This window comes from Oenanthe melanoleuca, chromosome 2 (genome assembly GCF_029582105.1).
Source record: "Oenanthe melanoleuca isolate GR-GAL-2019-014 chromosome 2, OMel1.0, whole genome shotgun sequence".
NCBI lineage: Eukaryota > Metazoa > Chordata > Aves > Passeriformes > Muscicapidae > Oenanthe > Oenanthe melanoleuca.
In genome coordinates, this window is record NC_079335.1 from 38,139,997 (window position 1) to 38,164,250 (window position 24,254).

General features: G+C 41.3%; 1 protein-coding gene across 2 annotated transcripts in view; it reads left to right on the plus strand.

The window, feature by feature from the left end:
- Positions 1–24,254, plus strand: part of PLAG1 (PLAG1 zinc finger) — a 51,109-nt gene that overhangs the window by 18,923 nt on the left and 7,932 nt on the right. For both annotated transcript variants that reach the window (XM_056483797.1, XM_056483798.1), the window contains exon 2: positions 21,662–21,761. The gene's annotated coding sequence lies outside the window, so the exon portion shown is untranslated. The remainder of the gene's footprint in view (positions 1–21,661; positions 21,762–24,254) is intronic.

Sequence of the window (24,254 nt, forward strand, 5' to 3'; positions counted from 1 at the left end):
ACCTGATAAAAGCTGATCAAATTCTATGCTTGCATTTCAATTAGTAAGAATAATTATACTTGCGTGCATGTTAAAACCTGGTGTTTTTTTTGGGCACAGCAAAACCAAAGTTGTCATGAAAAGTTAGAAGAATAGGGATGATACTCCCAGAGTATTCTCCTGATCTTCAATAATCTGCTTGTCAAAGGCTTCCTGAGCTAAACATGATAAGTTTGTATTTACTAACGTTTACTGGACTTTTTCCATAACTTTTTTTCTTGAGTTTTTGTGGAGTGTCCAAACATGCTGTTGCAAGGAGTTAAACTGCAGAAAAGTTTGAGAGGTGGGTGCATTGCCTTCCCAAACCTGTGTCCTTTCATTTAATTTCACATCTCCAGGTCTTTCATTGGAAGAGGTGCCAGTTTGTTCAGTTTTCTGTCTCTCCAGCCACTTCAGTTGAGGTGTACTGGCATGTTATTCATTTGCATCTCTCTTTTCTGCGTGTGTATTTATTTCTCCAGAAACTCCACTTGCTTCTTGGAGCTTGATGTCCTTTTCTAAATTAATTGCTTCTTCACTGGTATGTTTATTTGTTCGTGTGTCCTCCTACCCACATCTCAGTTGTTCATTGAAGTTTATGCTTTCTTGCCTGCTGTAGATGTCAAGCTTACTGTAGTACTTCACAACATATTGGGAATTAATTGTTAGGAAAGAAATCAGTCAGGCAGCAATCTGTGGTGTGTGTGTCTCCTCAATACAGTACAAGAGCTACATAGCATGGTGAAGATACAAGTTGATGAATGAAAAAGTAGAGAATCCATTTCCGTGCAAGGAAGGCCTGAGTTGCCTTAGACTCCTGAGCTCTGTAAGAGACTACAAAAGGGAAAGTACTGAAAATAGAGATTTCTTATTACAGACAGAATGATAAAGGAGCCATGAGTGATACTGATGGGATAAAGGGTGAGCAAAATCATTAGCTAAGAGGAAAGAGAAATAGTGGGAAATGGGCTTAGAATAAGCTAATAGAAAGCTGTTGTTAATAAAATGTGAAATTAAGCTGTGGTACTCCTTGCCATGGGATGTTGTCAGTACAAAAGATTACATGGGCATGAGAAAGGGCTGCCAAAATAGTGGAAAAGGGGGGTATCAAACCTGTCTTGATCTCTAAGTCCCTAAATCAGACGTGATGATACTCCCCTAAAATACTGCACACTTGTCTTCCTTATGATCTGCCACTGGCTTTTCCTGGAGCAAGGCTGCTGGGCTGGTGGACTTTTGCTCTGGCCTGAAGGACCATCGTTGTGTTGCAATGCGTATTCAGGGACCCCGAACCGGAACAAATCACCCAGAACTGGAACAAATCACCCTGGCTGAGCCAGATGCCTCGCTGTCACAGAAACCGTGCTGTCTCTGTGAACCTATGTAGAGCCACTTGCAGACTAGTGAAGTTTTTTCCATGTAAACTTAAATCCAGTGTTTTGTTGTCTGGAAAGCCTTTTAATTTCCAGCCTAAACTTATTTTGATAAGCTTACACTTACACTTCTTTGTTCTAGCCCTGCTGACTGTCTCTTTGGTTTACTTATTAAGAACTTCAGTAGTTTGGTTTTTTTTTTCCTTTGGTCAGATGTTTTGTTGCGCTATCCCAGATAAATTTTTTGTGAATATGTATTACCAGATTTATGCATAGTATTCCCAGCAAGATCTCGATAGTCCGCTATTGTAGCATCTCTATTTCCCTTCCTGCCCTGAAAATGTGGCTGCTTTTTTTGAATCATTATATTTTATTTCTTCTGAACCAGCTCTCTTTAATGACTTTTACTAGCTGCTTATAGGAGGGTTCTACACAAAGTTTTTCCTTCTCTGCTGCTTCCAACTAGCAGTTCATCACTTCTCAGAAGAAACCACTGTCTCTAAGATCATTACTCTGTTCTTTGTTGCTCCTTTTCATCCTGTTTCTGTTCTTAAGATTTGTTACCATCTTTCTTGTGTGTTGTTTCAGTCTGCGCTGTACTTCTGCTACCTCCTAGTTTCATAGTATCTGCATATTTTTGTAGTGCTCACCTAAAGGCATAAAAAAATTGGAAGTGTTGAATCAAGAAATACTAAAGACCAGTCTTGGCAGAAGTCCATAACTAACATCCTTCCACCTTTTTCTGAGAGAAGTCTGTTGTCATCTCCTCTTGATCTGCTGCTTTTCCTGTCATACTGTTCTTGAACTAACTCTTCTCTTCTCAGCTCAACAAATTACTGCTCAGGTGGTAGTGTAGCAGATTCCTTATTGAGTGAGACTAGAATTATGCTTCTTTTCTATAAAGACTATTTGCAATGTTGAAGAAAAGCTGGGTGTTTGACATGGTTCAGCTTTTAAAATTCATGTGACATTTTGTTTGGTTTTTTTCTTTACCTTCACATTTTCATTCTTTCATTGAAAATGTGCTCCAAGCAAGAGGCCCTGCTATCACCATTAGTTGTATGTCCAGGTAACTTTTCTCCACATTTCTCTATATTGAAATGGGCCAAAAAGTGTGTAGTTGGATTTGATGCTGTTGTGAGACTGTTCCATCTCATCACAGCCTAGCTTCCTGTTAAATCAGAAGGTAGTATCTCAATATGAAAGGTAAGATTATGTAAGTGTGGTAGATGCTTTTTTTTTAAATTAATCTTTCAGAAGGCCCTTTGTTGGTCTCTGGGGTTGACAACTATCTATGGTGCAGAGGACTGTAAAATTCTACATTATTTTCACTCTAGCAGGAGTAGTGAGTTCCAACAGTTGCCCAGTTCTCTCTCTATTGTGATTGTAGATGTTTGGCAGACTTAGATAGCCAAAGGAAATCTATGCACTGCCAATAATAATATGAACTTGGTCATTTAGCACCTTTTTTCACCCCTACTAAGGTGAGAGCATCTCACAGTGAGAGCATCTCACAGCCTTGATATTCCATTAGTCTGCTGTGCTCAGTCTATTCCGTTGGTTCCTCTTGGATGTTGGGTATGCAGGACAGAGCTGGTGCCAAATCCCCATGTTCAGCAGAGTGCTGAAATTACTGCCATTCCTGACTCTGAATGTCTGCAGAGTGCAGATAGTACCAAGAGACCACAGGAAATCTGTGCATGCTCTTGGGGCTAGAGATGTGGGAATCCCATACTGCTCATCCCTGTTCATGAGGTGGCTCTTCTCTGCCTCTTCTTGTGCTGGCACAAAACCACTCCAAAGACTTAGACTGCATGGAAATGGTTGGAATTCTTTCTGTAGGGTTAATTTGACTGCTTTAGCTCTGTATGGTTAACTTGCATGTTTTAGATCTCTGGCTTGGCACAGAGTGTGGAAAGGAAAGGAAAAAGGAAAGGAAAGGGAAGGGAAAGGGAAGGAGGAAGAAGCACTAAACAGTTTCAGTGTGGAGGCATGCTGAAAATAACTAACTTCTGGGCAGACTAACAGAGTGCTGACGTGTGCTGTCTTCAACGTGACAGCTGGACAGATGTGTCCATCTCTGATCCCAAAGCATTAGCCAAGATGCTGTGCCAGAGCTGTTACCCCTGCCTCTGAGCTGCTCATGGATGAAAAGCTGAAAAGCCCAGCTGCTTTTGCTGCATGGTGTGCTTCCAGCAAGGAGGTGGCTTGTGTCCAGCCAGCTTGGCATGTTGGCTGGGCATGGTTGCCTCTGCCTATGGTTAACCCAGTAAACAAGGTGCTTGCTTAGGTGCAGTTATCTAATTCTGGAGATAGCTGCTTTGCTTTTGGGATTGGATCCAGAGATGAGAAGGTAACTGCTGAAGCTGCTTGCCAAGGCAGCTATCAAATCTGATGACGGATCAGGCCTTGAGGTTAACTAACAGCAATTATCTTTACTGTAGCTATAGCTATTCTGAGTGAATTTCAGGGTTTGTTTTGTGTTGAGTTTTGTTTTGTTTTGAAAAATAGATGCCTCACAGTCCTGGTTTGTGTGTAATTCAGGGGAAGTACCAGCCCTCATCTTGGCAAGTACAGCCTTTTGGGTACAAACCTCAAAGGTGTGGTGACAAGTAGGGTAGCAATGAGAAGTTAAAATGTAAATGTCTGATACATTCTTGTATTTTCATTTGGGAAAGGCTTCTCCAAAAGCACCTCCTTGCTTTGGTAAGGAAGCAAGTGATTTCAGAAAGAAACATGTTAAAATCATGAGGCCATTCATTGTACTTGTTTTGATAGTGAGTCTATTTTCTTAGCCATTCATTTGCATAACCCTAGCCTTTGTGACCGTTTTGTACCCTTTTCTTTAGCAGATGTTTCCCCCCAGCACTAGTCATGGTGGCAGCTTGTGCAAGGTGGCAGGACTGGGTGAGTTTGGGGAGAGGGGTGGAAGCTACAGATCATAAATAAGCGTGTTGTGTGATTGATGATATGTAGCAAGTGTGGTTTAGCAAGATGAGCTTCCAGCTTTTCCTGCAGAAAGGGGATTCACACCTTTCTTTACTCTGGCACATTTCTGCAAGATGATAAGAGGCAGGAAAGAAATGCAATTTCTATAGCTAAATTTCTGTGTGTTACTTTTTCATGTGTTCTTACTGATAGAAGGCTTGGGTGGGTGCCCTGCTGTCAGACTGTACTACCCAGCACTAGCTGGTCATGAATCCATGCTTCGTGTTCACAGGTATTGCTTTTTTTCTTAAAGACTGCTCATGTGGACAGCTATAAACACTGATGGAATGAGCATGAGTCTCCACATCTCCCTTTCCTCCCTCTGGTACTCAGATTTCAGTAAGTAGGGCATTTGCAGCTTGAAATTTGTAATTGTAACATTATCTATCAGAAATAAGGGGAAAAAACCCTGCTAAAATACGTAGTGTTGAACACACTAGATCTGCTTCAGATAAAGCTGACCATTTTTGTGTGCTATTAAACCAAGTGTTTTAAAGGATTAGTAGATACTATATTTTAAGAGATTGGTTAGTGGTGGGAGGTAAGGCTGCCAGTGAAATCTTTATTCTAGAGTCCAAATGCAAAGATCTCTTATTAGAATTTATCCACTTGTTTAGCTTTTCTTAACAGAGGGTTCATAGGTCACAGAAACAAGTGCAGTATGAAATTTCATACTCAACAGTCACCTGCTTTTAAAGAAAAATAGTTGTATTCCAACAGTTACTGGTTTTTTTCTGTCAACATATGCCCCTGTGTGTTTACATTTGTGTGTATCCTAAACTTTTTTTTCTATTTTTTTATTTTTGGCAGTAGAAGCCCTTACAGGCTCCAAAGGATTTTACTGGCTTTCTTTCTAGCCACTTTTTCCTAAGAAAAGGTGACCATACCAGTAATGAGAAAAATCCTGTCTGCAGCATTGCCTTGCAATTGATTAACACTGCTGCTTTGCCTCTGCTTGGCTTTGTTTCACTTTTTAGGCTCCCTTCTCCTCTTCACAGGAATCCCTGTTTTGGGGATTTTTTTTAACCAACTTGTCATCTGCCACATAAAGGCACGGGTGATGGGAAAACAGGGCTTTCTTATAAGAGAGCCTTGTTGTTCCTAATCCACTATAATTTCTCTCAGTTTCCTCTTCCTTAATCTCATTTTGCCCCTATTTCCAAACCTCCCCACCTTCATGCTGATGGCTCCTCCCTCCCTGATCTTTGGGTTTGGACAAAGCTGGGAGGCGTGGTTAGATGCCAGAAGTGCTCAGTTATTACTTACACTGGGAAACTTCATCCTGTCTGACAAGCATACTATTCGTAGCCTTGAGGGATATACCTGAAGGGCACTGAGTTTCCACCCAGAATTTAAGTAGATTAGATTATGTATACATATTTGTTGTGACTTGGCAGGTATCCCAGTGCCCGAGGTCTTAAAACATATACTTTGCTATACCAGAGGCAAGCTCAACTGCATGTTTCAAAAGATGCTCTGGGGAGATGGCAGGCTGCTGTTTGGAGTCCACAGAGGTGTTATTCTCTCTAGATCTGGTACAGCACAGGAACTGACTGCTGTTCTGTCTAGTCCTGTATTTTGTCTTGATATGAGGTGCTATCAGGTGCCTCAAGGGGTGGTATAACCGTAAGATACAGAGGAGAAGATGATCTCTTATTTAACTCTCTCTTGATTTGTATTTTGTCCTGGAAAAAGAGGGTTGCTATTATTTTTTCCTGAAGCCCTCTTAAATCATGTTATACCTTTGGATGATCCAGTTATCTCTGTAAATCTTGTCTGTTGACTGTAAACTACCTTCTGGCAGTTAATCTCACAGTCGAATACTTTGCTGTTAAAAAACAAGTTGTGGGTGTTTATTTGTTTAAAATTTGAGTGTCTCTGTCATAAGAACAGATGAAACCTGTTACTCTGAATCTGAACAAGTTACTCCACTGCCAATAATTTTAATAGTTTTATCTTGTTATCTTGTTTAAAAAAAGAAAGAACAAAACAAAGATACAAACATGAAAATGCAGCCCCAAAATTCAGGTGCTGCGGATATGCTGGAGGGAACTGTGAAGTTAAAACAGCTGTATTTTATGAAATTCTGTTTGGTATGGCACTTTTCCTTATAAGGACCAATGACCAATTGTTTTGATTATTTAGAAGGAAAAAATTCCATGAGAACTGTTACTGAAAATGACTAACTTGGCATTTGTGATCTGTCGCTCTCTTACAACGTTTGATGCAATACTGAATTTAAGATAGCTGAAACATCTAGTTAGCTGCTCTGTGCTTCAGTTGTTCCTATGTGACCTATTTATTTCATTTTCTTGTAAATTGCTAATATTCTATATGCTAATATGCTAATATCTGTAAATAAATACTCCTCCTTTTTGTAGTGGTGTCTTCTTAATATCCAGGCCTTTGTAAGTCAAGAACAGCCTGTGCATCTGATAGAAATCTCCAAGACTCGGTTTGCAATGCACAGCGACCTACAGGCTCAGGCAGCAAGGAGCTGAGTGATTCCTTGGGTTTTGCCACCAAAGCAGGGAAGCCTTGGAAGGAGGAGTGTGGCTCTGCAGCTGCTCATGGGTGGTGGAGGCTCTGGAAGAGCACACTGGTTAGAGCTGCACTTCAGAAACTAGGGATGGATAGGTCGTGTTGCAAGAGTAGGGAAGACTTGACAGAGAGGTAGGCTGCATTTGGTTAAGTAGTTTTGTTTCTTTCTTTAAGCAAGTTGATAAAAATATGTACACTGATATGCCTTAGGTATGAGCTGCTTTTCTCAAAGTTACAGAGAGGGATGTGAGAGAGATGGGATCAGGACTTAGCAGATCTGAAATGTACATATCTATCTGAACCATTCCTTTGGTATCTTAGTGGCTTATGGAAGATGCTTGAATACAGTAATTACAAATCCATTTGTGTTATCTATTAGCCTCTTAAAGGTAGAGGATGAGGAATAACCCATTGTGGGGATTTTTCCTTCAGTTTTTTCCTTACATTATGATATTCTTCCTATATGCTGAAAAAGATTTTTCTCTAACAAACAGAAACTGCATGCAAAATTCACTGCATTTGCCATTCCTTACTTCTGTTTTCCTTTTGTAAGTGCAGAAACATAAGATTTACTCAAGCACACAATATGTAGGAGTGTCCCTTTGTGAACTTCAAAATAGATGAAGTGAGAGAGAATTTCTAGGCTGATGGTTACTGAGAAATAATTAACAAATCAAATTCGCTATGGCTTAGTCCGCAGTAGGATGTTACCTTGAACACAGTGCAGTTCCTCTTACAGCATTGTTTGAATTCTCAATGTCACATCACAAAGGACTACTAACTTACTACTTACTGTAGCAAATTCTTGTTGTGGTCAGCTGGGTTCCATTCAAGGTTTCTTTGTGTTGATTGCTTATAATGTGCTGGTGTTTTTATTCCCACCTGTCTCACTACCCATGCCCTGCTTTACTCAAGGATCATTCTGAGTAGAGGTAGATGCTCCATACATGTTGGCAGGTAGGCAAGAGTGCTGCTTTTTGTGGTAGAGGTTGTGAGAAAGTTGGTTATAATAATAGATTAGTTTTGAAGAGCCTGCCAAGGCTCTGGTGGCCTCCAGTTCATATGTGACTGAGCTTACTTGGATTGTAGGGGTGAATTGTTATGGGGTGGACAGGTAGAGGTCACTACCCACATAAATGAAAGAGAGAAAACATACCTGGACCTGGCCTTGGGAGCAAATCAGCACAAGGGACCACAAAGAATATAGCAGAAGACAAGGAAACTCAACAGGATTCTTGATCAGTGCCCTCATACGTGCTCAGGGCTGTGGTTTTGCAAGTGACGCTGCCACCAAATCCAGGAGTGAATTATTTTTTTTCTCTCAGATGGTGCACAGTGCCACAACAGAGGCCTGAGGTAAATGGGTTTAAAAAAAAAAAAAAACAAAACAAAAACAAAAATAAACCAGCAAAAAAAAAAGTCAGTAGCCTCACCTATACCATAGTGTCCTCCTGGCCTGGGTCTGCTGCAAGGCACTGTGTCTCCTCAGCTGTGAACAATACCCAAGAAGCGGCTACAGGATCCTGTGGAGGCTGGAGGAGGAGACTGATCCGGTAAGTATTGCATGCTCAATTGCACAATAACTTCACAGGAGGGTTTAAACTCCTTTTTCTGGAGCATTGCTCCATCACTCAGGTAGCAGCCTTTCCTTTGCCATTTAACTTAGCCATTCTCAGACTTATGTCAGACTCCTGTCTTATTTATTTTCTGTGAGTTCCTCATCCACACAGATGTGTCCTCACTGACCACCTCTGAATTTCTGCTACTGTCCCTCCATCCTTTCATTTCTTTTACTCTCTCATCCAGGGTATCAGCCTTTGCTGTCAGTATCCCCTACCCTTCTCCCTGGTCTTTGCTAAGTTGGCCTTGCCTACTTACCAGTCCAGCTCTACCGAAGGACTCCTCAGATTTTTACTGTGTCAGCTCCCTGATACCTCCCATGTCTTCTCCTTTCCTTGTTCTCTGTTCTCTTACATCCTCTGTGTAAAAGACCCATTTCATGAGGAATAGCATCAAGTTATCTTAGCTGCCCACATCAGTTATCCTCACTGTCCAAATCTTTGCAACTCTGTCCTGTACCTACCTGGCCCTATTTGGAAAGCCTGGAGATCTCCAGAAGGAGAGTGCTGACCCCTCACTGCCTGCTCCCTGCCTTGGGGAGCTGAGGCCATGGGGAAGGCAGGAGGCAGCCCAGCCCAGTTAGATACAGCAAGGAGCTGCCTGTCCCAGCTGAGCTGAAGCCATGGCATGCCTCACCTCCATGCTCCCTGGAGCTCGGCTCCTCGTGTTGGATGCAAGGGGAAATAGTTTGAAGGCTGGAGGGAGCCATGTGTTCAGGGATGTGCACAGACATAGAGAATGGATGGTGGTGTATGAGGCTGCTTCCTCCTGCTGCTGCCTGCACCCCTGCCTGTGTGACATCCTTCAGCTTAACAAGTGTTGGTTTGCCTTCCTCCCAGCAGTGACTGTCATATCTGTGCTGCTGACTCACGTTTTGTAGTTTGTCCAGTACCTGACTTGACAATTGCAAGAGCTCTTGATCACTTTTTTTGATGCTTTGGCATTCTTTTTTCTTCACTCCTGTTCCCCTCAGTGAAATGTCATCTTCTGATCAGTCTTACTTCAAAGCTTTAATGATATATTTCTTTGCTGTGCCAAGTCCCAGACATGATTCACACTTTTCTGCCTCCTTTCTCTGCTGATTTGATCTCTCATTTCCTCCTCACTAATCACAGCCTTCCCCAGCTTTGGTTATGCTGCCCCCCTGCTCCAGACCTTAGTCATGCTCAGCGTGTTTATTCATCCTAGAGCAGTCTCAAATACAAAGCTGTGCTGTTGTGGACTTTCATTACTGTGCTCAATCTTCACTCCGGGTGAAGTACACAAAGTTAAAATTTTGAACTGTGTTGCTGTTCTAAATCTTCTGTGTAGTAGAATAAGTTTGTGTAGGTCTAAAAGCTGCAACAGAAATTTCTTACCTTCACAGTGTATTTTACAGTAATTTTCAGGAGCAATAAAAAGAGTGAAAACAGTTTGCAAGCGGGAGGTTTGACACAAAAAGTGCAAGTAAAGGAGGTGTTGAGTTGTTGGTTTTGTTTTTTTTTTTTTTTCCCCTCTAAGGAAATGCTCCTCTAACACTCCTGGATGAACCTTATTGTTAGGTAACCTTGCAGTGCATTATGACAGTTTATCTGTTGTCTTTATAAAAGAGGTCCTTAAGTCTCCCAGGAATTTGTTAGGGAGTGCTGTCCTTCAGCATAAGGACAGCTAGTTTCCCATGCATGCAGTGAAATATGTAATGCATATTAGTTTTTTCTTTAAAAACAAAACAGAAACCCAACAAACAACCAAAAGCAGAGCCCTTTATACTCAGATTCCCTATCCAGCAGTGTCTGACCATTTTAAGTTTTGAAACAATAGCAACCAACTTACCCCATTACATATGTCTCAGAAAAACCTACAAAGCATATGTAGTATGTGGAAATAATTTGGAAAGCATCTTGCAGTTTTGAAGGGCACACGGTGAAAAGAGAAACTGGGAGAAAAGAATCTAAATGTGGTCATGAGGGAAGAAACTAGTTAGCAGTATTAAAATAGATTTTGTAATGAGTGGGGTGACTAGTAACATCTTTTATTTTTTCTGATTTCTCTTAGCACATAAAACTGCAGCCCATATGAAGAGGGGAATTAGTAGCTAAAAGATAGCCATCAGATTTCAGAAGATAAACAAAAGGTGGATCTGAACCTTGAAATTGTCAGCTCAGCAAAGGCAGAGTGGTGAAAGGAGGGTTTCCTGCAGAGCCCCCAGAAGATTGTGATGGATTGTGCGTTTCTGGAAGGGGGACAAGAAACAGGCAGTACAAAGGTGCTAAACCTAAACAGTTCTAACAAAACACTGGTCAAGCCTTTTATCTCCAACACCCTGCAAAACATAGAAGGTATTTCAGATTGACACCACTATGGCAGTTGAGCTGAAATGTTTCCTGACTACTTTGATTCTTGTGTATACCATCTAGAGGAGCACTGTGCAAGACTTGCTTTGTTTTTAAGGTCATTATCTTTCACTGAAAAAAATTCACCATTACCTAAATCAGTAAATAAATCCATTTGTCTGAACACCTGTCTGAAAAATTAATTTACAACTATTGTAAAATTCATCTCTTCACAACTTTTTAAAAATAAAATTAAACTAAACTTACCTTTTTGATTGCAAATTTTTTGCTAGCCGAGAGCTACTTTCCCAGAGCGTGAAAGGAGCTCAAACGCCTTGTTGGAGAGGAAGACATTCTCTGGGATTCACAAAGCATCTCTATTTCATGTTTCCATCTGCCCTCCAGGATTTTTTCCCACAACGTGCATGAAACATTGATGCATACCATACAGTCATAAGACTATTTTTATTCCATCTTTTTTGTCACCATCTTCCTTCCACCTTTCTGGAAGCCTGCCCTACTAGCAGTTTGCAGCTGTTCAAGGCGAAGTCTTGCATGTGTTTTTCTCACATCACTTAATGTAGGCTTGAAACCAGGGAAGCAGAGTCTACTAAGCTGCTTTAAAAAGAGAGAGCTTGTAAGTGGCCTGGTGTCTTAGACTATGGAGAATAAAATTTAAATTTCAGGGTATCAGGGTCTTTCATCGTAGATCACCCAGTGTTTACCACCTTGCTGTGGTAAGCTTTGGCCAGCAAGACTGAGAAAGTATTAAGACTGTGTTTGGAGGTGCAGCTGGGGCAGAGTAGGGCAACACATATGCATTTCACAACCTGTTTCTGTGACAGCAGGGAACCCTATCCCTGTCCCTTGACATGACATAGAGAAGCCTTGTGCTACTGTCAGCCCTCCTGACTTGGTCTTGCCAATAACAAGATAATTACCTTGTGATTTAATGGTAAAGTTGATTGGTGGCCACATTGTTAGGACATTTCATCAGGCTGACAGTAGCTCCCAAAATGGTTTTCTGTTGGTGCAGCTCCAGGGCAAAATCTGTCTGGACTTTTAGCAGATTCTGGCTTTGCTGCCTGAAACTGATCCAGTCATTGCTGCCGGTCACGTGAATGCAAATATTGTAATCCAGGTGGCTATTCCAGATACTAACTGCCTGCCTTATCTCCTACTGCAATGTTCAGTTGTGTAGCTCTAAATTATGCATGACTGCTCTGAGCTGTTCACTAATCTGGCATCAAATCTCAGAATTCCTATGCATTGAGATGTGCATCCCAAATTGCATTGCACGGCATCACGGTGCTCTGGAGCAGAATACTCAACATGCCAAATGGGAAGTGGGAACAAATCTGCAGTTATGTACTTACTTCATTCACAAGGATGCTCATGTAGCAGCAGGGCTTGTGGGGGCTGTGAAAAGTCACTCTAGTCAGAGTAAGCTGTTTAGGTGTGTGCTAACAGCATTGCTCAAAGCTGGTACCTGAACAGAGTCAGAAATACATTTGGTGTCTGTGCTGTGCAGCTTCAGAAAGGCTCACTGATTACAGCTTTGAAGAGGGATTTGCTTTGGTATTACCTTAAGAACTCTGCATTTTCAGTTAACCTTCCCTAAGGCTTTTGTGTTTTGGCTCATAAGGTCGTTGATACTGTCGTTTAGCATCACAGTTGTAGCAGTAGTAGCAAAAGCAATCCTGGCTAAATGTAACACATTCTGTTTACTGTAAAGCTACAATAATCTATGAAGTTTTTTCTTTTCAGATAGAACAGCAGTTCCTTGACTGTAGGTTGTATTGGAAGTGACTGCTTGAAAATCACTCTTACTTGTTGCCTTTCTTTGAGGGCTGGGATAAGAGGCTGAGGAAATAGGACAAGCAGGATCAGCATTTTAGTTGGAATAGCTGCAGTAAATAATATAGTTTAAAAAAATCCAAGGTTGCAAAAAAGCAGTGCTAAACCTGGGCACAGCTTTTGCCCCCAGGCAATGTTGTTTAGGCAGTGTGACTCAGGGCAGGACTGGGCTTCTGCTGCAGGCTTTGCACTACTGCATGGTTGGCACCTCTGCACAGGATGTGGTGTTACGTAGTAGGGAGACTACCCTACTACAGTCACTTTATATCTGTCCTGCATGAGTTGTCATTTTTTCCAAAATTGATCTTTCCAGCCATCTAGTGTAACACCATGAGGGAAATTAGCTTCTGTGAAAGGCCTTGCCCCTCTTATTTGAGCTTCTGTTAATTAGCAGGACTAGAGCACCAGAAACCCTTTTACTTGAATGATAGCTGAAAGTGTTAAAAGCATCTTTAGTTATGATTTGTTAGGTGACTGTCTCGAAAAAACAAACTTGTAACACCTATCCAATCTATTTGTGCTCCGCAAACTAATTACGTTGTCTAAATGGTACATGCTCAAGTATTCAGGTTCAGAAAAATCTTCTGAAATGCAAGTATGGAAAATCATGGTTTCAGGGGTAGTATGGGCCAGGCAGGCCTGTAGCAGGCAAATCTGGAATCTGTTGGTAGATGCTGTAATAAAGCATAGAGTTGGTGGCCAACTGCATAGGAATGATAATTTGAGAAGTGTCGAATAAACATTTGAGGAAGTCCTGTCTTGGGGAATTGAAGTTCTTGGGAGGCATCAGCAAGAAGTAAAGATGTTCTGATTCAAAAATCAAAGTGAACTTTATCAAAAAGACTTTTTAAGAAAACTAAGATGATATAAGAGGGCAGGTCTTTGGACAAGTAAATGACAGTTTAAGAGTACTATCAAGGGGTATAAGGTGAGTTCTAAGTTAAAGGGGGGTCCCAGTTAAGTTCCACAGAGATCTGTGGACATGTTTGTGGGTGGTATCAGTAAGGGGATGAGCAGGTGAATGAGGAACTTTGCTGTGAAGAAGAGAGCTAGCTGTGGAGAACATTGGAAGGACATTAAAATACTGAGCACTATGGAACAAAATGGGTGATAAGATTCAGTGTAGATGAATTATTACAATAACTAAGAAGGATAAGTGGGCAGAACAATCCCGTTATATATTAGATCATGAGTTTGAGCTGAGTATTAGCATTGAGGAGTAAGACTTGGGAATTGTGATTGAGCATGAACCCATTGGTCACCAAAACACAATTCAAATATTAGAGTAAAAATGTACAGGATAAATTTTGAGAATGTCATTACAAGAGTGTATGTTTGAGTTGCTTCCAAGTGCTATGTGTATTTTTGGAGCCTTTGAAGGTTTATTAGAACTGGAAGAAGCTTAGAGAAGGTCAGTAGGGATGATGAGCTACATGGAGTGGCTTAAAGAACATTTCTGTAAATTAGAACTTTGGTCTGGGAAAGTAATTAATTGAGGGCAGTGCTGTGGACATCTGCAAAGGAAGGAAGATTAAGACTAACCATGGCCTTTTAAAACAAAAGTGTGCACAGTTAGGAGGGAGGGCATATTCAGAGCCTTCAAAAAGAAGAGGTTCTCCATGAAATCAGCAGTGGAGAGACCTGTGGGATGACTTGTCAAATATATGTTGTAGATATTACAAAAAGTTATATGGTTTCCAGGAGAATCATGAGCTATTGCTTGGAAGGACAATGTGCTCAAAGTTGCTAAACAGAAACCACACATGATTCAGAAATTCACCAGCATCAAAGGAGTGGGTGGTCTGAAGAGAATTAGAAAAATATCATACGTCTGTGACCTGTTCTGTACTTTTGGCTGTTACTGAAGATAGAATACTGGCCTAGAGGTAGCATTAATCTTGCCCACACACCAATGGTCATTTTAAGGTGTCTTGTGAAAAGAAAATACTTTTCCTTAAAAGTATCAAATTAGTTCCTGACCATATTAGTGTATAATCTCATGCACCTTTAGATTGTGTGTTTGTGCTTGCATGTTCACCTACAGGATTTGCTTTTGCATTTTATTGTAAAAATAGCATGGGCCTATATGCAGATTAAATAGAGCAAAGTTTGTTTTCACAAAAGCATCATCACATTAAAAATGGGTGCTGGTGGTGGTGGTGTAATTCCAAAACACATGAAAACACTTCCGCAGGTTTTAAGAATTCTAACAGTAATTACACTAACAGTGTTATTTGTATCACAATCTTTCCAAAGTTTTTAGAAAAACATCTATGCAGTGACATAGAGATTCTTAAAAAGTCCATAAAACCACAATCATCAGATGGGTTAGCTCCAGGCAGCTCTTGTTTCCTTTAATTTAGTATATAACCAGGAATCCTTTGGAACATTTAGTAACCAAAACTGAGCTCTCAAGATTTAAAGTGGACCTAAGTAGTCTGAAACATGGAATGCCCACAAAGAGATGCTGGATGGTATTGTGATTTTTTTTTTTTTCCTTTAAATTACAGACTATTAGGTCATGCTAAAATAAACATTAGTAAGTTCATGTTCTACTTTTCCAGAAACTTAAGGGGAAAAAAAAAGGGCAAGCATGATAGAATTTTTGTTTTATATTATGAAAAAAAAGTTATGTAATCCTCTTTTTAGTGTAGCATATTATAAGAATGAGTTACTTTCTAAAATTAAAAAGCTGGTTGTCAAAATTTCATGACTGTAGTACTCAGACTGTAGCTCTCAGAATTGCATAGAATTATGACAATGAAAAAAACATATTAAACTTAATAGTTGTATCTATATAAATACCTATTTTTGTATGATGCTTACTGTCCCACAGGAATCCAGGGTTTTTTCCTACAAGTGCTTGCTTTATTAATTAATAAAAGATAGGTATATTTAACAGATGTTTACTACTGAAATCCATGTATTTGCTGCCCACAAGAAAAGATGTGTGTGTCTAATAATTTTAGTGCATTTGTTTCCATTGCTACCCAAATTTCAGACTGGTTTGACGGGGTTGGGATTTTTTTCTTCTCAACCACCTGCAGTTTCTGTGGGTTTCTCTGTTTTGTTGATGTTTAAAAAAACCCCAACAAAACAGCAAAGCCTTAATGAAATCTAGTATTGATGAATCTTGTATTTTTCTATCTTCTATATAATATTCTTTGCAGCATAATCATCATTCTGCACACAGTAGATATTAGTAATGTGCTGTTGCTAACAGTAGACTACAATTGTTTGTCTGGTTTCAGTTTCAGTGGTTATGTTATTTCATTGTGTTCTGGATGTTAGGCAGTTTCCTTGAGGGGTGAGCTCTTATGTGTTATTATCTCTAAGTCATTCTTATGTTTATATCTAAGATCTCTGGAGAGATATTTTCACTGTTTTGCCCACATCATTCCATTTTCCTTCAGCAGCTTTCGCAGGCGGTTCTGCTGCATGCCTGGATTTGGGGATTTGGTTGTGCCTTCCTGCAGCCTGTGCATGCTCTCACTGCTGTCCTACCTACATCTTTGAATGGTTATTTGCAGTAACTGTCATAGGAAAATGCAGAAGGCCAAGTGGCATCATCCACCTCTCAATGCCATCTCATCCCACTGGGCCCTCAGTGTTGGACCCCTTTGTCTTTTCACATCTGTCTGTCAGCTTATGAGAGGAGCTGTAAATGCCTGGCTGATTGCCAGCTGATTCCTAGCTCTCAGGTAGGGTACCTGCCAGGTCTCCCCTCTCACTGCCTGCCATACAAAAAACCAAAGTGCCAGAAACAGGGCTCTGGGGGCCAAGGTCTGTCCCTCCTGCTGTTTGGCAGTGCCTTATTTTTAGACAATTGTGCCAGGTGTCTATACATGTTGCTTGCTGCTCAAATCTCTTCCAAATTACACAAAAAAGCAGACATAAAATCAAATTTCACTTTATGACAGTGCAGGTGTGAGCCTCTCCTGGCCTAGTCAGACTTCATGGCCAAACTCACTTTCTGGTTGCCTCACCCTAGCAATGCCCATTCTTCCTCCTTTCTGTGCTCCAGCATCAGTGTCTCAGCTTGAGTTTCCAGATGTAGAACCACAGAGAGACCTTTGTTGCCCCTTTCCCCCTCCACCCCTATTCAGCCAAGAACAAACAGGGGAAGATCAGCATCTTCCTACCAAAGCCAAAGGGTTCTCTTTCTAAATATGGGCAAAGGTGAGCAGGCTCCCTCAGCTGTCTCTTTTAAAAAGGGACATGCTCAAATAAAGGCAGATCAAATGGCCTGCCAAACAGGCAGGGATGTATACCCCTGAATCAGTCAGAAGATTTGATTTTAATTCAATTTGGAGAAAGGCATCCCTAAAGTCATCAATACTTCAACATCTTTGCATGGATTTTTCTTACCTGTTGACTGTTTCTGTTGGTGGAATCAGCTTCTGCACACGAGATCCTCCCCTATGGAAAGTTAATTCTCTCTAAGAGCAACCTCTGAAAGCCACAGGTGGGAAGCTGGATCTTCTGCTGCCTGCAGCTACTCTGAGTTGAAGCTTCTGCTGCAAAAAATCCAATGTTTTTCTACAGAGCCAGTCAGACCTCCTGCTCTGTCTCTGAGGCAGTACGAGTGTGCAGCAGGCACGTTGATCCTTGTTGATCCAGGAAGGGTGTCTGAGCCTTGCAGGGCTGCAGGTCCTGGCATGCTGTCCTGGAGCAGTGCAGGCACTTTGCCACTTCTGCCCTATACCAGCAGGAGGATTAAATCTGCTCCCCCACAAAATGAAACTGCCCAGGGAAGGCAGCACAGGAAAAGCAAGAGAAGGCGAAATGGTGCTCCTTCTTTGGTTGCCTTAACATGGGGTTAGATTCCTTCATCTTCAGGAGCTCTGACAACATTTGTGCCATTTTAAGAGCCCCAGTGAAGGGGGTGAGGTTTGTAGTTGAAGTCATTGAACAGTTTGGATTGGAAAGGACTTTAAAGATCATCTAGTACCAGCCCTCATGCCATGGGCATGGACAGGGACACCTTCCCCTAGACCAAATTGCTCAAAGCTCCATCCAGCCTGTCTCCTTGAACACTTCCAGGGATGGGGCATCCACAGCTTTTCTGGGCAACCTGTTCCAGTGACTGCCTCTCTACAAATGGAGGTGCTGTCTGACAGTCCTTTTGCCTCTTCTGAGCCACAGTAAGTGGCTACATCAGCTATCTCTTGCTGATGATTTCACCAACTCAGCTTCTCCAGCTATCCCTGATTGCTTCAACAGAGCAGATTTCATTTGTCAGTACTTTTAAATCAGGTGACTGCTTGTCAGTGCTCTGTAGACTATGAGTCACCTGATACAGAAAAGAGGTAAAATCATTACTAGGCTGTGGTAATGGTGGCTCTTCCAGGTGCATGGGCAGTAGATGCACCGAAAGTCCTTTACTCTGAATGGGTCTATACTGTTGGCAAACCTGAGAGAGGTTGGACTGGGACATCCTGAGATTAGTTTGCTCCATTGTCACCTTGAGCAGCAGCAGCAACTCCTTGCTTCCTAGGCTTGCACTTGTTCATCCTTTGTTCCTCAACGAGGATGGCAGTCAGTGTTTCAACTTTCCAAACCTCACACCACAGTTCCAGCTAGGGCATCAGCTCTTGCCCACGTATCTCTCTGCCATGCCCCTGCTCCCTTTCCTGAGGCACAGCTCAGTGCACATGACAGCTAAACCTGAGGTGGAGGCACAGGTTGGGAGCAGAGGGCAGAGGAGGCTGCCGCTTGCCAAAGCAGCTGCGGGTGGGTTTGTGCCACGTGCGAGTGAAGGGCAGAGGTGGAGCTGCCACTGCTGCTGGCCCTGCTGGGTGGGCAGTGTGAGCCTGGCACTGCTGGGAGTCCTCTGCCTCGTGCAGGGCTGGGAGGGTTCACAGGCACAGCCTGGATGGACATAGCTGGCTTCAGAGGACTTGGTCCTGTCCGTGTGAGTACTGCTCACCTGGGATCTGTGCGGACAGCACTTCTTAAAGAATCACAGTTTCCCTAGGGTAAGTAACCACTTTCCATTTTGTTTCCTTAAAGAAGTATTTAAAAACCCACAATGACTCTAATGCTATTAACTCCTTACTGAGTTCTACCATTATTATGATTCTGATATTTCTAGGATCCCTCCTTTCAGGAATTGAAACTAGATTTGCTGTTTTATATAAAAGGCAAAATTATTAATAATACTGTGTTCTCATTATTGCTCTTTTATTTTGAAAGAAAATAACCATGAAACAGTTGTTTTCCTTTACTGTGCTTGAACCCTCTTTAAGTATGAAATGCAAGTTAGGAGGAGGATTATTGGTTATATTTCTGTATTGTCTTCATTACCCTTTTAGCTGAGATATCAAATATTTTAAAATTTTTTGAAGTGTAACTATTTGATCAGGTTTTTAAATAGGAACTGTGAATTTGGAAAAAAAGGTGTTAGTCTTTTTAATTTTAAAAAGGAATAGATTATTTTTCATTTTATATCTTATATTATTTATCTTCCACATAAGGAAGATAATATTCCACTTTTTTTTTAATATTCCACTTTTTTTTTTCTCTTTTTTTTTTTTTTTTTTTTTTTTTTTTTTTTTTTTTTTTTTTTTGGTTGAAATTCAAATACTCTCTAACCTGGAATTATCTGGGTGTTTGGAGACTTAGCAAAATTAGTGCTTCACAAATTCTGGAAGATCTGGTAAATTGTATGAATTCTAAGAATTCTGACAAAAGAGAAGTGGTATTTTGTTATTAGTACCCAAGTAGCCTTTGCATTTTGCTGTGTGATGCTTCTCTGCTTCATGTGGAGAATACTTTGAACTTGGTTATTCATTAAAAATTCTTCCTACCTCATGTAGATTAAAAGTTTATAATACTATGACCATAAGCAGTTACAATGTAGATCTTTGTCCAGTATTACACCTCAGATATTTTCTAATACCAAAATCTTCTCAGAAAGGTGATCTAGAAATCAGCACTGTCATGGACAACTTTTGTCTTCTGTGCATAAGGAGAAGTCTTTTATCCCATAGCATGCTTATTGTTGCAAGCTCAGGAATTATTTTATCTTTTCACTTAATCCTGTCAAATGGAGTAAATGTTTTCATTATTTATACAAACTTAGCTCCTTTTGTGTGTGTGTGTTGTTGAGCTCTTTACATAATAATGGCCCTGTAGAAATTGAGATCCCACTAACTGTAGGTGCAGCATTGCCCTCACCTGGATCCACTGCATTGTGATTTTGCTGTATTTGTAAGGTAACGAATGAATGAGAGCATCTGACTGTCCTCCTTCTTTCTCCTCAGTATTTTAGCTACATCTCGTATTTATCTTGTTTATTTACTTGTTCAGTTGCTTCATTTTCCCCTGATTCCATAGTCCTTCCATGTCTGTAGTAGCCTGTCTCTGAGGGCATCTGCTTTTTGCTAGAGCAACTTCAGGTGTGTGTTCAGCATTGAGGACTATAAACATTTGAGAGAAAATTAAATGCCACTGAGAGGACTTTATAACATTTTAACAGGATTTGTTGGGATCTTTTTTCCAAACAGGAAATAATCTGTAAATAAAAATAATGAAGGAACTAAGTCCATGAGGACTTAGTCCATTACATCTATGTGTCTGTCTTAAATATTGTCTACTTAACAATAGTAGTACATTGGTAGAAACATCTGGAGAATTAAACTCTTCCTTTGTGGCAGTGGAAGATACTGAGATGGGCATTGCAGGGGAATGGATTTGTAAGGGTCTTGCTGGGAGAGGAGGTAAGGAGTCACCAGCATTTTTTTCCCTTTAACAAGATGATTTGGGGACCCCAAAAGTGGAGGTGAGGGTTGTGCTCATTAGTTGAAAACAGAACTTCTTCTTTAAGGGCTGGAGCTGTTTCTGTCTCCTGCCTGTGTGTACAAAGCCCCACAGAAATGTTCCTCAGCCATCAGAGAGCTTCATTCGCTTGCTCTGAAGCACTTCTGACATTCATAGGTGTTCAGGGACACCTGTTTGCTCACATTCATGCTCACCAACAGAGGATGCTGGGGCTGTGCAGAGCTGAACTCTGTATCAAAAGAAAGAATGATTTCTGGAATGAATGGGAAGCCAGGAGGGAAAAGGTTTTGTGTGGAGGGAAATGTTACATTACTACAGGGCTCCTGCCAAACAGCTTCAGCCTGCTGTGGGGTATGAGCCCTGTACAGGGCTTTGCCCTTGCACATCTGGGAGAATTGCACAGGATAAACCTCCCCATTACAATGAGGCACTGAACATGTTTTCTGTGTATACCTGTGTCATCCAGGAGGCCTTCTAGCAGGAAAAGGAAGACCTGCTGTGAATTTACAAAAGGATGATGGCAGGGGAAAGCGAGATATAAGGGAAATTCCAAAAAGGCCCTTTCAGTTTGCTCAGGCATACCTAGACTTGCCCTCCTTTGGGATTTACCTGTAGCATGTTCATCATTAAGAGGTTTTATTATTTTTTTTAAATTAATTTTATTTTCCTTTGCAGGTCACCTTTTAAGCTGCTATTTCCTGTATAATTAAGCAGAATGAAGGCATTAGGTTCTAGTAAAGTTGGGCCCAATCCAGAATCTTCCCTTATTCAGTCCTTTCTGAGTAAGAAACTCAAGTCTGGGCCCAGCATTTCACATGTTTTGCTGTTACATCTAAATTATTTGTGGTCTGTGGATTTTTTTTTTTAAACTTTATGAAAATTCCTTTGCTTTTGTCTAATTTTATCTCTTTATGTGTCACTGTCCAGCATAGCATTAGTTGAAATTATGTAAGTATACTGCAAATTGAAGTGCATAATTGCTACTGATAATGCAAGAATGATTCCTACAGTTCATAATTAACAGTATATAATGTTCTGTGCATGGGTTGGATCTGTCCCTGTTAACTTTTCCTTTCCAATTCTTTCCAATCCCCTGGTCTTGCCACATCACAGCCTTTATGAATGCATGGTTTCGCTGGAGTCTAGTCCATTGTTCCTTTTGTTTTTCAGACCAGTAAAAATGGGAAGTACTGGATTCTGGTTTCCTCCAAGAAGAGTCAGCGGAACTGGTTAAGACCAAAATCTGAGGACTTTAGTGGGCAAACATCAGGTGTGCATTGAACAGAGGCTGCTTTAATCCTGCTCTAAGTATATGCTTCTTTAAAAATAGTATTATATATAAGCTTTTGTGTAATGTGTTTGTTATATTTGATACTGCATATAATCATTCATCCTGCAGTTGAGAAAGTACCAGTAAGAATGTGGATTTTAAGTGATAATATGTTGAGACACAAGCAGGCAATTTTACTCATAAAATTCTTTCAGCTGGTCTTTGGAAAAATTAATATTTGAGGATCAGTGGTTTTTTTAAGTTTTATCTCCATTGCTCAGTCTATATATCCACACCCCCAAAAGAGGAAAACAAGTGGTTATTTGCTATTCAGAGATCAATACTGACGTTCTTAATTGCCTCACCTATTGAGAAGTGATACTGAGATAATAGTGCATACATGTTTTTTAATAAAATGCTGTCATTGTAAAAGATTGGATCCACACTATATTTGTTCTAATGATGCATTTTTAAGGACACTTAAACACAGTTCAAAGTCAGCTTAATTAGTTTGATTGTAGAGGAACAAAACCCAAATTGTTCATCCCTGTGAATGTTCTGACTGGTATGGCAGCTAGGTTGCATGAAATTTTGGAGAAGATAACAGTAATGTTATATTGGCCTGAATATAGGATGGTCTCCAGCCTGAGGTGTGATCTTTCCATTGAGAAAAGGAGTGAGAAGTTGTCAGATGTTAATTTGTTAAGTCTAATATGCTGTTTCACAACAAAGGCTGCTTCTGACATCACATCAGATTCTGCAGAGCACCCTTCTGCATGGCCTCATATCCTGCATCTCCCCAGCTTGATGCATGTTCAGTTGCTTCCCACCCACCCTAGTGTTACTAGCTCACCTCTATCCTCATGTCCTTAGATATTCCCAATGCCTGTGCAGCACTCCCTGAGCCTCCCTAGCCCTACACCCCATCCAGGTTCTGTCCACTCTCCCTCCCTGTGGTGGCTCATCCTCTTTCCCTGTATCTTTCCTGCTGTCACCGCTTCTCTTGCCACTGCCTGGGCACAGAGTCCACTTGCTGCTGAGCTCTGGAGCCACCATGGCTGCAGTAGTGCCACTCTCATGCAGCATCTGGAGGCTGTTCCCTTGCCTTTTCTGCTGATCCTGCCTGCCCTGTCTCAGGCTAGGTGTGGATTTGGCAGCAGGGCCAGAGGGGCTGGATCTTTTGTTCCCCCTTGGGGCTGTAAGTGAGCCCTGCTCATGCAGTGAGGGCTGTGACTGCTGTGCTCTCAGCTCTGAGTGGTGGGTCTCATGGAGGTTCCTGTGTGGTATAAAAGTACTCTGTGCAATTGTAGGTCAGGTTGGATTTTTTTCTCCCTCCTGAACTTCATTTGTCAAGAGAGATTAGCCTAAAGCAGAATTTCATTCTACATTCAGGCCAATATGCATTGAAGACCAGTGTGTTCATTAACAGAAGAAGGAAAATAATTTTATTACCAGATTCTGATTAAAGCCTATATTTAAAAAAAAACATCTTTCAATCCACAGATATATCACAACTTTGATGTTAGTCAGACTCTCCTTTTGATTACATTGGTGGATTCACTGAAGTCTTTGGAACTGGTCTTCACTTACTTTTATTGAAGAAAATTATTGCTCCTAGGTCTCCATGTGAACTAGAATTAGTGAACTAGATTGTTGATTATGAAACAGAAAGTAAAATTAAGCTGATACTTTGAAGACCTGTGCATTTCCCACTCATGGAACTGATGTCTTCAGGCTTCATCCCACGAGTGGGAATTAGTTTGAGACAAATCTGAAATCAAGTGCGTCCTTAAAGAAATGCCTTTTCTCACACTAGGTAGCTTTAAAAGAAGTTAGTGTTTCCTTATGAAATGTAAAGCAATAAGGTGGTCTTGCAAAACTGCTTGTTTAAAAGAGGTAGCATAGCTTAACCTGTCATTCAAGGACTTCAGGGTTGAAAGGAAGCAGATTTCCAGCTTGGTGTGCCAGTACTTCTCTCCTCCTCCAGAGACAAGGGAAAATGGGGAGGAGGGAGCAAAAGGCTTAGACAAAGACACACTCTGTTATATTTCAAATGGAGGTCTCAGTCTGAGGATTTCTTAAAATGCAGACATTAAAGAGCACTTCCCCTTCTTCCTCTCCCTGCTTCTCCTGTCCTGCCATGCATTGAGGAAAACAGGCTTTCCTTCCTCCTCGCTTTCTGCCAGGACCATGCTGGGGCACTTGCAAGGACCGTGTAGTTTTCCCCTGGCACACCTGGGTGCTGCTCTCTGCTCCTCTCTGGAGCAGTTGGCTCCCTCCATCTCTGCTGAGCCTCAGCAGGGCTGAGAGGACAGCTCAGGCTCCCTCCCAGCTCCCAGCCTCCCTCCCTCACTGCAGCAGGGAAGAGCCTGGTTTGTGTTGCAGGGAGGTGGATTTGGGCTGGAGCAGCTGCAGCCTGGTGGTGCCTGCCCGGCTCCAGCTGCCCAGCTCCACCTGTCCCAGCAGCTGTGGCTTCCCAGCCCTGCTGCTGGG